Below are 12,560 nucleotides of genomic sequence, written 5' to 3'. Positions count from 1 at the left end.
AATTTTACTTTATAATTGATTTTCATATATGCTATCCCCTCACCCTTGTTCGTACAAACACATTGCCCACTTGAGAATTATTCATTCTTCTTTAAATTTTGATCCAGATTTTGTCTAAGAGAAACTTCTGAATTATCAGAGTATGAATGGATGCTCAGTCGTATAGTCCTCTTTGCAAACCCATGGAGCCCACCAGGCTCCTCTGTCCATGGGATTTCCCAGGCAAGAGTACTGGAGTGGGTTGTGATTTCTTCCTCCAGGGGATCTTCCGGAACCAGAAACTGAACCCTCCTTGTCTCCTGCAACTTCAGAATTGGAGAAAGGTTCTTTACCACTGTGCTACCTGGGAAGCTCCTTATCAGAGCGTATTAGACTCCAATCCCATCCCTTCATTTCTGCCTTTTTTTTGCATTTAACGCATAATAATATGCATTTTCCTCCATAACATTTTTCATTTGTTCTAATTTGTTTATGTTTACTCAAGCCTGTTTCCCATCTAGAGTATAGATTCTATGAAAACAGAGACCATCTACTTTATTAACTGCTATAGTCACACAGCATAGCAGAGAGGCTGACCCAGAGTAGGACCATCGTAGCCTGCCCAGGAAATATTGTTTGAGCTAATGATGAATTAATTATTAATACAATGCTTCATTTAGTTAGGCTATTCTTTAATTTAAGGATTAGCATTTAATTATATCTTCTTAAATTATAAGTTCATAGTGTGAATACTTTTCTACAGAGTTAAAGACTGGATTTATGTAAGGAAATACACTACATAACAGTTTAAATATCTCATGTGTTAATAAAACATTTTCTATTCCAGGAATGAATTTGGGGGTCATCTAAAACCCAACTAATTAGGCTTACTACCACTACCTGGTCCATCAAATTTATCCTACTACCTTCCATTATTACTCAAATTCAACTGTTTTAAGGCTACTTTCAAGGCTACTTACATGCCAGTATTTAAAATGGACTTTTCTGTGAAATCAATCAGGGAAATTTGAATCTACTCCAATGCAAACCTGTGTTAAATGTATGTGTTTTTGCTTTTGTGTACAAAGTTGAGTATATGCTACAAAAATCCCTGAATTTATCTTCCTTCCCTCCCTTTTCTTTCTCTTCTTTCTTTTTTCAGTCTTATAGAGCTGCAGAAATAATTAAGACTTGTTAAAAAGGAAAACAAAACAAGAAGTCTTGTGATTAATGAAAAACAAATGGAATTTTTGAGACGGGGTACAACAAGAATAGGAAATAGGAGGTAAAAATGACATGAAGTTTGTCATAACATATGTGCCACATTTCCGAAGCACTGGCCTTGAATTTGTATCTAAGCCTTTTAGTGTTAAGGCAAAGTGTCCAGACCATATAAACAAAAGTATTTCTTCAGGAGTTGGATCACTCGTCTTGCTTCTGACACGAGGAAAAAAAAAAATCTCTTTTACTGTGGAATAGAATGAACAACATCCTTGCAGTGAGTATAGCAGACAAATTGGCCCAGGTGTTCTTCTTTTATGGGAATCTAAATAAGATGGCCCAGGTGTTCCGGACTTGGAGCAATGGTTCTCAGCCCTGACTTCACATTAGAATTGCCTGGAGGAGCTTTGAGACAATACCCATGAAACAGGGCCCCACCCCAGATCCATTAAGCCAGAATTCTAGGACTCAGGCCCTAGCATCAGTATTTTTGTTTTTGTTATTTTTTTTATAGTTGCATCACTATTTTATTTTATTTTATTTTTTTAATTTTATTTTATTTTTAAACTTTACATAAGTGTATTAGTTTTGCCAAATATCAAAATGAATCCGCCACAGGTATACATGTGTTCCTCATCCCAAACCCCCTCCCTCCTCCCTCCCCATTCCATCCCTCTGGGTCATCCCAGTGCACCAGCCCCAAGCATCCAGTATCGTGCATCGAACCTGGACTGGAAAAAGCACCCTCTGTGACACTACTATGCAGTCAGATCAGGAGCCCTGCTTAAAAGCCTCTATTCTGGTGGTTCTCAGTTTTGGTTTTTAATTCCAACCATATTTATTAACCATATCAAATCCCATATCAAACCAAATTAAATCAAAACAGCTCAAGATGGGATCCAGGAATCAGTATTTTGGGTGCGGGGGGAGGGGGGGGCATGCCACGCAGCATGTGGGATCTTAGTTCTTGAATCAGGGATCAAAAGCTTGCCCCCGGCAATGGAGGCATGGAGTTTTAACCACTGATGACCAGGGAAGTCTCCAGGCATCAGTATTTTTAAGTATCTTAGATGATTTTAGTATGCAGCTAAGATAGAGGAAATCAGTCCTGAATATTCATTGGAAAGACTGATGCTGAAGCTGAAACTTCAATACTTTGGCCACCTGATGTGAAGAACTGACTCATTGAAAAAGACCCTGATGCCGGGAAAGATTGAAGGCGGGAGGCGAAGGGGACGACAGAGGATGAGATGGTTGGATGGCATCACCAGCTCAATGGACATGAGTTTGAGCAAGTTCTGGGTGTTGGTGGTGGACAGGGAAGCCTGGCATGCTGCCATTCATGGGGTCGCAGAGAGTCGGACATGACTGCGAGACTGAACAGAACTGAACTGAACTGAAGACAGAGTCACTGATCTGTATGAATGGATGGATTGTATATCCTTAAAGTAATTTCACATCAATATTATTTCTTTCAGTAGAGCTGTTGAGACTTGAGAGTGACTTTGGGGTTATGCTCCTTGACAAGAACCTACAGGGTAAATATTTTACATTGCTGGGTAAACTGAGTCTTATGTGAATAGGTGGTGAACAGCTTTGAAATAAAAATGATGAATGTATTGCTCTTATCTCTCTGCAATTAGGCAATGTTATTTCTTAAAAAGCAGAGTAAGGACATGATATTTACCAATTGTAGTTGAAACTTCCTCAACTGGAGTATTAGCACAGTGTTTCTAACTGTAAATTATGTTCAATACCTTTGAAAAACAAACTAGAATTTTTACATTATAATACTATATTACTTCACTTATGTTCAGACATAAAATGTGGAATAAACATTTATGCTTACGGTCCTTACAAAAGCCACAAAACCAAAATAAAGTTAATTACAAACAAGACTGCACAATTGATAAAATTTAAAATATCATTAGTTTGATATAGTATATAATATTAAATATTGAAACTAAATCCTGGATATTAGGAGAAGGCGATGGCACCCCACTCCAGTACTCTTGCCTGGAAAATCCCATGGACAGAGGAGCCTGGTGGGCTGCAGTCCATGGGGTCACTAAGAGTTGGACAGGACTGAGCTACTTCACTTTCACTTTTCACTTTCATGCATTGGAGAAGGAAATGGCAACCCACTCCAGTGTTCTTGCCTGGAGAATCCCAGGGATGGGGGAGCCTGGTGGGCTGCCGTCTATGGGGTGGCACAGAGTAGGACACGACTGAAGTGACTTAGCAATAGCAGCCAAAAGATACACTTTCATAATTTGTCCTCCACTTGTCACTTTTTTTTAATTTGTTGGATTTTGAATGTGATACACCATTATTTGAAGCATTCATTTATCATTGTCATTTATTTTTCATTATAGCAATAAAATTATTCTTAGTGTGATCCACTATTATAATAAGCCAAGATATTTGAAAGCATTTCTCTTAAGTAAAATATGGCAAATTAAAATGTACTATTCATTATTGCATATTTATATCTATATTGAATAATGAACTGTTGCAAAATTCAGATCTGCTTATTATGTTTGATCCAAATATGAGAAAAATTAGCAAGTTCTTCCTTTCATTTGATGTTGCCTAAGTGTCTTTGCATGTCGTAAAGTTCAATAACCCACTTTTTGGTTGTGAACTCTACATATGCACAGTGTACCATGATCACATTTGACCTTTATTTTGAAAATGATTCCAGTGTAAAATGTCATTTTCATGAAGGCAAGTCAATGTCTTTATTAGTTGATTTAGACAACTGAAGCCTAATGTTGAATTTCTTTACAATGAAAAATTATCACTGCAGAAGATCAGTTCAGTTCAGTCACTCAGTCATGTCTGACTCTTTGCGAACCCATGGAATGTGGCACGCCAGGCCTCCCTGTCCATCACCAACTCCAGGAGTTTACTCAGACTCGTGTCCATTGAGTCAGTGATGCCATCCAGCCATCTCATCCTCTGTCATCCCCTTCTCCTCGGGCCTTCAATCTTTCCCAGCATCAGGGTCTTTTCAAGTGAGTCAGCTCTTCACATCAGGTGGCCAAAGTATTGGAGTTTCAGCTTCAGCATCAGTCCTTCCAAAGAACACTCAAGACTGATCTTTAGGATGGACCGGTTGGATCTCCTTGCAGTCCAAGGGACTCTCAAGAGTCTTCTCCAACACCACAGTTCAAAAGCATCAATTCTTCTGTGCTCAGCTTTCTTTATAGTCCAACTCTCACATCCATACATGACTACTGGAAAAACCATAGCCTTGACTAGACGGACCTTTGTTGGCAAAATAATGTCTCTGCTTTTTAACATACTATCTAGGTTGGTCATAGCTTTTCTTCCAAGGAGGAAGTGTCTTTTAATTTCACAGCTTCAATCACCATCTGCGGTGATTTTGGAGCCCAAAAAATAAAGTCTGACACTGTTTCCACTGTTTCCCCATCTATTTCCCATCAAGTGATGGGACCAGATGCCATGATCTTCGTTTTCTGAATGTTGAGCTTTAAGCCAACTTTTTCACTCTCCTCTTTCACTTTCATCAAGAGGCTTTTTAGTTTTGTTTTCACTTTCTGCCATAAGGGTGGTGTCATCTGGATATCTGAGATTATTGATATTTCTCCCAGAAATCTTGATTCCAGCTTGTGCTTCCTCCAGCCTAGCGTTTGTCATGATGTACTCTGCATATAAGTTAAATAAGCATGGTGACAATATACAGGCTTGACATACTCCTTCTCCTATTTGGAACCAGTCTGTTGTTCCATGTTCAGTTCTGACTGTTGCTTCCTGACCTGCATACAGATTTCTCAAGAGGCAAGTCAGGTGGTCTGGCATTCCCACGTCTTTAAGAGTTTTCCACAGTTTGTGGTGATCCACACAGTCAAAGACTTTGGCATAGTCAATAAAGCAGAGATAGATGTTTTTCTGGAACTCTCTTGCTTTTTCCATGATCCAGCAGATGTTGGCAAGTCAATCTCAGGTTCCTCTGCCTTTTCTAAAACCAGCTTGAATGTCAGGAAGTTCACAGTTGCTGAAGCCTGGCTTGGAGAATTTTGAGCATTACTTTACTAGCCTGTGAGATGAGTGCAATTGTGCAGTAGTTTGAGCATTCTTTGGCATTGCCTTTCTTTGGGATTGTAATGAAAGCTGACCTTTTCCAGTCCTGTGGCCACTGCTGAGTTTTCTAAATTTGCTGGCATATTGAGTGCAACATTTTCAAAGCATCATCTTTCAGGATTTGAAAGAGCTCAACTGGAATTCCATCACCGCCACTAGCTTTGCTCATAGTGATGCTTTCTAAGGCCAACTTGACTTCACATTCCAGGATGTCTGGCTCTAAATGAGTGATCATATCATCGTGATTATCTGGGTCATGAAAATCTTTTTTGTACAGTTCTTCTGTGTATTCTTGCCACCTCTTCTTAATATCTTCTGCTTCTGTTAGGTCCATCCCATTTCTGTCCTTTATTGAGCCCATCTTTGCGTGAAATGTCCCCTTGATATCTCTAATTTTCTTGAAGAGATCTCTAGTCATTCTCATTCTGTTGTTTTCCTCTATTTCTTTGCATTGATTGCTGAGGAAGGCTTTCTTATCCTCTTCTTGCTATTCTTTGGAACTCTGCATTCAGATGCCTATATCTTTCCTTTTCTCCTTTGCTTTTTGCTTCTCTTCTTTTCACAGCTATTTGTAAGGCCTCCCCAGACAGCCATTTTGCTTTTTTGCATTTCTTTTCCATGGGGATGGTCTTGATCCCTGTCTCCTGTACAATGGAATATTACTCAGCCATTAAAAAAGAACAAGTAATACCATTTGCAACAACATGGGATGGACCTAGAGATTGTTATATTGAGTGAAGTAAGTCAGACAGAGAAAGACAAATATCATATGGTATCATTTATATGTGGACTCTAAAAATGGTACAATGAACTTATGTACAGAATAGAAGTAGACTTGCAGATGTAGAAAAACTTATGGTTACTGGGGGGAAGTAGGGATGAGTGGGGAGGGGGATAAATTAGGAGAGTGGGACTGACATATACACATTATTATATATAAAATAGATTGCTAATAAGGACCTACTGTGTAGCACAGGGAGCTTTTACTCAATACCCCATAATGATTTATATGGGAAAAAAAATTGAAAAGAGTTGCTGTTGTTTAGTCAATAAGTTGTGTCTGATTCTTTTGTGAACCCGTGAACTGTAGCTTGCCAAGCTACTCTGTCTAAAGGATTTTTTATGCAAGAATACTGGAGTGGGTTGCCATTTCCTTCTCCAGTATGTATGTATATGTATAACTGATTCATTTTGCTGTGTAGAAGAAAGTGACACAACATTATAAATCAAATGAAATTAAAAGACGCTTACTCCTTGGAAGGAAAGTTATGACCAACCTAGATAGCATATTCAAAAGCAGAGACATTACTTTGCCAACAAAAGTTTGTCTAGTCAAGGCTATGGTTTTTCCTGTGGTCATGTATGGATGTGAGAGCTGGACTGTGAAGAAGGGTGAGCGCCGAAGAACTGATGCTTTTGAACTGTGGTGTTGGAGAAGACTCTTGAGAGTCCCTTGGACTGCAAGGAGATCCAACCAGTCTATTCTGAAGGAGATCAGCCCTGGGATTTCTTTGGAAGGAATGATGCTAAAGCTGAAACTCCAGTACTTTGGCCACCTCCTGAGAAGAGTTGACTCATTGGAAAAGACTCTAATGCTGGGAGGGATTGGGGGCAAGAGGAGAAGGGGACGATAGAGGATGAGATGGCTGGATGGCATCACTGACTCAATGGACATGAGTCTCAGTGAACTCCAGGAGTTGGTGATGGACAGGGAGGCCTGGCATGCTGTGATTCATGGGGTCGCAAAGAGTTGGACACGACTGAGCGACTGATCTGATCTGATACTCCAATAAAAAGTTTTTTTAAAAAATAGAAAATGAATGAATAACTGTTTCAATTCATTACATGCTAAAAATTCTTTCCCTTTCATTAAATACTTTTCTTTGAAATAATTGTTACAGTTGAGTGTCAGCCTATTATATAACTCTATATTACTTTAAGGACTAATGGTAAATTATAGAAAGCACCAGATATAATGTCTAGTATACAGTAGGAACTCAAGAAAAAATACATTGAAATAAATTGATAAATTAAAAATTTTATTTAACCAATCTTGCAGAAACTGAAGAGGAACTAAAAAGCTTCCTGATGAAAGTGAAAGAGGAGAGTGAAAAAGTTGGCTTAAAGCTCAACATTCAGAAAACGAAGATCATGGCATTCGGTCCCATCACTTCATGGGAAATAGATGGGGAAACAGTGGAAACAGTGTCGAACTTTATTTTTCTGGGCTCCAAAATCACTGCAGATGGTGACTGCAGCCATGAAATTAAAAGACGCTTACTCCTTGGAAGAAAAGTTATGACCAACCTAGATAGTATGTTCAAAAGCAGAGACATTACTTTGCCAACAAAGGTCCGTCTAGTCAAGGCTATGGTTTTTCCAGTGGTCATGTATGGATGCGGGAGTTGGACTGTGAAGAAAGCTGAGCGCCGAAGGACTCGATGGACGTGAGTTTGAGATGGGAGATGGTGATGGACAGGGAGTCCTGGCATGCTGCGATTCATGGGGTTGCAAAGAGTCAGACATGATTGAGCGACTGAACTGAACTGAACTAGTTTGTTTTTGACTTTTTAAATTTCCTCTTGAGCATTTCTGGCTCTTTTATTAGATTTTGATCAGGTCATATAATACAAATACTGTACAGAGTCTTAGCTTATGTTTTATATTGCTGTTCACCAGCAGCACTTGGACGTACCTATTACTGTGTTTCTTTACCATTACTGGGTTATCATAACAAGAAGATCCATTTAACAGGTGAAGTACTGTATCTTAATTTCTTTGATTACTGGTGAGATTAAACTACTATACAGTTGACCCTTGAAAACCATTAATTTGAATTGCATTAATCACTTATAGGTGGATTTTTTTCCCTAATAGTAACTAATACAGTACTGCACATTTGCAGTTTTTTGTTTGAATCCATGGATGCAGAACCATGAATATGGAGGTCCAAATATACATTATGCATGGTTGAAAATCTATGTGGAAGATTGGTGTCTTTTACCCCTCCATTGTTCCTTGGCCAACTATGTTTCACGCCTTTTCAGCATTTAAAAAATTCTTAGTAAGTATTCATTTTATTTTACCATTTTTGCTTTTGATGTACTTGCTATAAATATCATTTATGGCAACTTTATAAATTAGAAACAATATTAAATCTACATTCTTGTTGTAAATTGTTTTGTTTGTTGCCTGCCTTTTCATTTTAATTATTCTTTGTTTTGATGGACACCATTCATATAATCCTGGAGAAGTAAAAGGCAAGCTACTCTAGTAATCTTTCCAGGAAAGCCCCATGGACGGAAGAGCCTGGTGTGCTACAGTCCATGGGATTCCAGAGCGTTGGACATGCCTGAGTGACTAACACTTTCATTTTCACTTTTCTTCATACAATACTGATGTACCAAAGTCACATAAGTTAATATTTTCCATTATGCTCTTATTGAATTCCTCAGTATATTTGTCTATAAACTATTCCAGTGCTCAAGAAGATTCTTATTTCTACAAGAAAATGTTAATGCTTCAATTATTAAATTAATATATGGTGCGAGATGAGAAATTCACTCTACTTTTTTATATCTTTGGCCAGTTAAATCTATACTTTTGATTAAATAAACCATTGTTTTCTCCTTTTTTTTTTTGATAACATGCTGCCTTTATCATAGACTGTATTAATGAGAATAATGGTCTCCCAAAGATGTCTACGTCCTAATACTTGGAACTGTAATAAGTTTGGCTACATGAAAAAGAAGAAGTAAGCTTGTAGATGAACTTAGTTGATTGCAGATAACTTTAAGAGAGGGGGATTATCCTGTATCTCAAGATTAGGTTCAAGACAATCAAGAAGGTCTTCAAATGTAGGAAGCAGAGAGAAAAAAAAAGAGAGCCAGAGAGACCATAGTAATGTGAAGAACAGCCAGATGCTGGTTTTCAAGATGGAGAACGGTGGTCATAAGCTAAGGAGTAAAGCCAGCCTCCCAAAATTGGGGAAAACAAAGCAAAAGATTCCCCTCAGAGCCTCTGGAAAGGCCCTAGCCCTGTCAATATTGATGTTAGTCCACTGGGACCTGTGTTGGACCTCTGACTTTCAGAACTGTGAGATAATAGATTTGTGATGTTTAAACCTCTATGTTTGTGGTAATGTGTTACAACAGCAATCGGAACTGAATATACATGTATATCACTACCTTTTTCTTAAAGCACCCAGCACCTTGGACTCTACACTTCATCTGCATCCTCACTCTTGGTGACCATATCCAGACTGTGGCTTTAAAATTATCTCCAAATTTATATCTCCCAGTGGTTGTCACTTCCTTGAACTCTGGACTCATCTATCTAACAGCCTATCAGTTCGCTACCTTGGGGTCCAACAGACATCTCAAACATAATTTGTCCATACCCAAACTTTTGATTACTTAAACTTTCCCTGTCTCAGTAAATGCAACTTCTGCAGCCCAGTGTCTCAAACCCCGAAAGTTGAAGGTATCTTTGAAATAACCTCTTTTTTTTTTCTCACATTCAACATATGATTCATCAGTAATTCATAATGTTTACCTTCAAATTCCATTTCTTACCTCCTCCACCACAAATGTCATAGTTCAATACACCAAACAACTGAAGTTGTTTTCTAATTACTCTTACTGCTGTCATTTTGTCTGTTACTATTAAACTAAGAATGAGATTCAGTATCTCTATCATATTTGGCACCTAGTTAGTTTTTTTTATTTAATCTTCCACTGCTCTGGCCCCCAAACCCTCCAAGCTCTACCTTCAGATATATGTGGGAATCCCTATCTGTTTTTTTTTTTTTTAAAGATCTTTGCTTAAATGTTATTAACATTTATTGAAAGATGACTTCTCTGTTCAGAGGCCACCCTACCTAAATTGGAAATCCTCTATGACTGTCACACTACTCTCATTTATGTTTTTAAATCACTTATCACCATCAGTTGATGATAGATAGGGAAACCTGGCATGCTACAGTCCTTGGGGTTGCAGAGTCAGACACAACTGAGCAAATGAACTGAGCTGATCACTATCAGATTTTGGCCAGTACTTTTGCCTCCTGATGTGAACAGCCAACTCATTGGAAAAGATCCAGATCCTGGGAAAGATTGAAGGCAAAAGGAGAGGAGGGTGGTAGAGGATGAGATGGTTGGATAGCATCACAGATTCAATAGACATGCTCTTGGGCAAACTCCAGGAGATAGTGAGGGACAGGGGGGCCTAGCGTGCTACAGTCCATGGAGTCACCAAGAGTCAAACACAACTTAGCGACTGAACAACAGCATCACTATCAGACATTATGTAACAAATCTATGAGTTGATTTATAAATTGTTTTCCTACCTGTTCTAAGCTTCCCAGGTGGCTCAGTGGTAAAGAATATGCCTCTCAAGCAAGAGATGAGGGTTCCATCCTTGGTTCAGGAAGACCTCCTGGAGAAGGAAATAGTAACCCACTCCAGTATTCTTGCCTGGGAAATCCCATGGATAGAGGAGCCTAGCAGGGTACAGTCCATGGGGTCGAGAAAGTGTCAGACATGACTTAGTGACTAAAGAACAACAACAAAGTGAAATCTGAGAGAACAAGGATATAGTCTGATTTCTAACTAATACATCCCCAATATTTAGATCAGTTCCAAGAACAGTATATGTTCAGCAAATATTTTTTAATTGATTGAAAGCACACTTGAATTGTTTCTGAACTTCCTATTCTGCCTCATGAATCTCTAGAGTTTAACGTGTTACAGATCTATATGTATTCCTTGTTTTCATTTGTCATTGGGCTGGATTTTGGCTTTTTTCCAGATGAACTTTAAAATAGTTTTGCGAAATAAACAACAAAAAAGACCATATTGGATTCTGAAAGGATTTATGTAAATGGTATTAGTACTTGAGAAATGGCCAACAGTTTCCATTATTAAAGCTTCTTATCAGTTTCCTAATTTATAGCTCAGTAATTTTTGTGTATATAGTTTACATTTGGGGTGTTCTTATTTGGTTAATTTTATTCCTAATTTTATTTTCTGTTGCTATTATGATTTGGGTATTTTATCCATTATAATTTTAAACTGTAAAATGAGAAGACTGTTAATTTTCTGCACTTATTTTGCTACCAGACCAGTTCTTGTATCGTCTGCTTAGTTCTAATGGTTATCTGCGCTTTACAGATGAGGAAATGAAGCAACTAGAAACATGCTTAAAGAATGCTCAGCATCCACACTCAAGTTCCGACGCGTTTCAGTTCAAATTCTCTGTTTCAAAGATGCCTGTCCCACATAGTATGCTTCTGGCCTTTGGGGACCATGCCATTTCATAATCACTCTGTCCCCTCTGTATAAAGTCTGTTATAAAACGATGGCTCTCAATCAGAGGTTATGTTTCCCCATGGGACATTTGACAGTATCTGGATGCATTTTTGATCACACTGGGAAAAGTCTGCCGACAGCCAGTGAGTAGAGGCCAGGACAGGCCCCCACCCCAGAGAATCATAGTTAATACTTGAGTAAGCACTCAGATACGTCACACAGATATGTACTGTTATTAACTGTGTAATCCATGCATTACTTATCATCATTAGGACCCAAAACAAGGTTGACGTTGTCTCCATTCCATCTTTCAGAAAAGAATCCAGAGCATGACACACTCAGGTGTAGCATCATCTGGTTAACAGGTAAAGCCAGGATTCAACCTCAGGCAGCGAAGCCTCAGAACCACACCTGAATGCTATATGCCAGCTTTAGTTTGCTGCATTTCATTAAATTCAATCAAGGGCTTCTTCACACTTAAAAAAACATACAAATTTACCTTACAAAAGCAAATTAAAATTCATTAAAATAGACATTTAGTATTAGTTTAATTGCATAGAGATGGAAAATTGTCAGTCTCTTCTATAGTTAATTTGAGAGTTAATGTTTCACTGTGAAAGACAAGAATATAAAACCAAGACTCTATCCCATCCAAGTTCAGTGCTTGCTCCTGAATGTTTTTATGGGACTCATAAAAGCTGACGGTGGGGACACTTGGAGATTTATGTAATACTGCACAACTATATAATAAGAGAATTCATATTTTGTATTGTTCAGTGGTTAAGAAGAAAGGGCAGACACACCTTGCTCTAGCTGCAAAAATCCACAGGAAGACAGGATTCATCAGCACTCTTTATAACGTCACAAGACAGAGAAATTTTAATAAGGGGACCGACAAGTGTGCCATGGCCTGAGAACAAAGCCTTCATAGACATTATCTAGTCT

This window comes from Bubalus bubalis, chromosome 1, assembly GCF_019923935.1.
Source record: "Bubalus bubalis isolate 160015118507 breed Murrah chromosome 1, NDDB_SH_1, whole genome shotgun sequence".
Taxonomy (NCBI): Eukaryota; Metazoa; Chordata; class Mammalia; order Artiodactyla; family Bovidae; genus Bubalus; species Bubalus bubalis.
Note: the sequence above shows the minus strand (reverse complement) of the source record.